Raw genomic sequence first — 2,943 nt, 5'->3', positions numbered from 1 at the left:
TTTATAAATTCCAATATATTTTATGCTCTATAAATATATAAATATAAATAAATATTTCACATCAATAAAGTTCATGATCTAAAATTAATTTTCAAACTAATCTATAAAAAAATATGTTGGTTAAAATGTAAATTTATTTATTTTTCACATTAGTTTGTAAAAAAATATATTTCACATCAACTTTAACTATTACAAATATCATTTTATTTACTATCTTCAATATTACATATCACAAAATGTAATTTTTTTTACATTAAATTACTTTAAACAAATTTTATATTGATTAAATTTATTTAATATTTTAATTTTAATCTGATTTGCACTTTTAAATATATTGCAATGGGAAACTCCATTACATGTAGCGAAATGGGAGGAACATTCAAAGGATAATAGATTAAAGCTCAGCTCCTCACTATTATGCTGTCATGTCAGCAATGATGATTTGGTTGGAGAAAGGAAAACATTTTTCTTTTGTGTCTATCACTTCTCTTTCCCTTATTTCTTTTTCAATGTTACTCACAACATAACAAAACCTATATCAAAACATTTTAATTCAATCTTACTAACCTCCAAATGCTTCTCATGTTCAGGACCCTCATTCTTCAATGTTCTATATTACATTCTATAACTATCTTCTTTTACATTTTATATATCATTTAATTTGAAAAAGCAATCAACATTCAAGAAGAAGACTCAAAGATAGTTGCAATCACTTCTATCATGGTTAAGAAATTCTGAGGTTTGATTACTTTCACACATTTAAAATCCTTAACAAAATTTATATTCTACACTTTATATAAGTTACTACTCTATCTCTTTTCTTTTCTTTATATATATAGATCATTCAGCCAAAAAAAATATGAATAACTAGATAAATAGATGGTTAAATTGTACTTAATGTTTACATTAAGTGATTGTCATATGTCATTTCACTATGGAATTTGAAATTATTTTTCTAAATTTAATTTTTATATTAAGTTATATATATATATATATATAATATTTAAATAAAATTTAAATAAAATTGATATATAATTTCCTATCCCTTTATTTTTATATTAGCATGTTTATTTAATTTTATATTTATTTATTTATTTGAGATGTTTATTTACCATCTTAATTATTGTTTTCAATTCAACTTATTTGATAAATAAATAATTTTAATTCAATTATGTATATATCATACTTTTTGCTTACAATAATTTTTTATATTTTATTTACTATAATAATTTTAATTTGCTAATAATTATATTTTAATAATTTTTTTCAAATGAGTATTCAATCAACTCAACTTCAAGTACAAGAATCTATATCAACCTAGACAATCCTAATTTTGCAAAGTTCAAGATAGGATAAAATGAACTTCCTTCTTTTATTTTATTTTATTTTATTATACACATTTTGTAACATTCAATCAACAAAATCGTTAGTTTATTCTAATTCTTTGATTGATGTAGTTAAAAAAATTATAAATTTTATTATAAATAACTACTTTGTAGAAAAAAAATAGAGCAACATCAAATAAAAGAACTATCTTGTTGACAAGAGAATGTAAAAAAATAGAAGATCTTTGCAAGATATAATGTCCATGAAATGGGTATTAGAATCACATGTATCCTAACCTACCATGACCTTCAAATTCATAATATTCAATAATATTTTATTTTTTCTTAGTTTTAACATATATAAAATATTAGGATAATGTGTTCACAATTCATGCAACAATCAATGAGATTGATGATACATTTGGTTGGAATTATGTTGCATGTGAGAGATGCCAAAAAAAAGTTATATAAAAGGGAAATTAATACACTTGTAGAGAATGCAAATAGCCATCCAAGTACCTAACAACAAGGTTTAATGTTTTGTATACAATGAATTTTTTCTTACAACATAATTAAATAAATATTAAAAAATTTTAAATCTTTTTTAGGTTCTAGATACAATTGAAAGTTTCTGATGACACCAGTGTAGCAACATTCACAATGTTTGATCAAGATGCACAACAAATTCTAAACACAATAACATATGAACTCATTCACACTTAAAATGCAAATAAGACTGACATATTCCCAATATTGTATACCCTTTGCAAACACACTTTTATCAACTTAAGGATTTCAAACCTATACCGTCACAAAGATTTTTTCCCCAAAAAATATCATTCAACATGATCCTCTCCTCAAAGCAATTAAACAGGTAATCATATTTATAATTTATTTTCATTTTTACTTATTGTAAAAAATATTAATAGTTTCATCCACTGATTAATATTTTTATTAAAAAAAGGGACCCACTTCACCACAACAAATATCATCGGATGAGTTAGGTGAAGAACTAATTATAAGTCAAAGCTCAAAGCTACAAGCATCCAACAAGTCAAAAGGTGCATCATCATCATCTAATGAAGTTTATCAAATCTCACGAAGTCCATTAAGAAAAAGGCGAAAAAATAAACTGTCACAAGTTAAAGTCCAAAGCTACAATTATCCAAGAAGTCAAAAGATGCATCTTCATCATCAAAAAAAGAAGAAAGTCCATTGAAGAAAAGTGTGAACAAACAATTTGTCATGAGTAAAAGCTCAAAGCTATAAACATCCAATAAGTCAAAAGATATATCTTCATCATCAAATGAAGTTTATTCAATTTGAGAAAGTCTATTAAGGAGAAAGACGAATAAATAAATTGGTCTGACATCCTCTAATAAATAATCAATCTTACTTCAAAGTTTAGAAAGGAGTACACAAAATAAAACAAAATTCAACATGTTACCCGCAAAAGGAAATAAATACAAAAAGTCTATTTAAATGAATAATTTTTTGTGTGTTATTCACATCATTTTTTTTGTTCTTTTACCATTATGGTTAACTATTTTTCTTTCATTAAATATATTTCTTTGTTTGTTTTATTATGTCAATTTTACTTTATTTTTATATTGTTCTT

This window comes from Glycine max, chromosome 2 (assembly GCF_000004515.6).
Source record: "Glycine max cultivar Williams 82 chromosome 2, Glycine_max_v4.0, whole genome shotgun sequence".
In the NCBI taxonomy this organism is placed as follows: domain Eukaryota; kingdom Viridiplantae; phylum Streptophyta; class Magnoliopsida; order Fabales; family Fabaceae; genus Glycine; species Glycine max.
Note: the sequence above shows the minus strand (reverse complement) of the source record.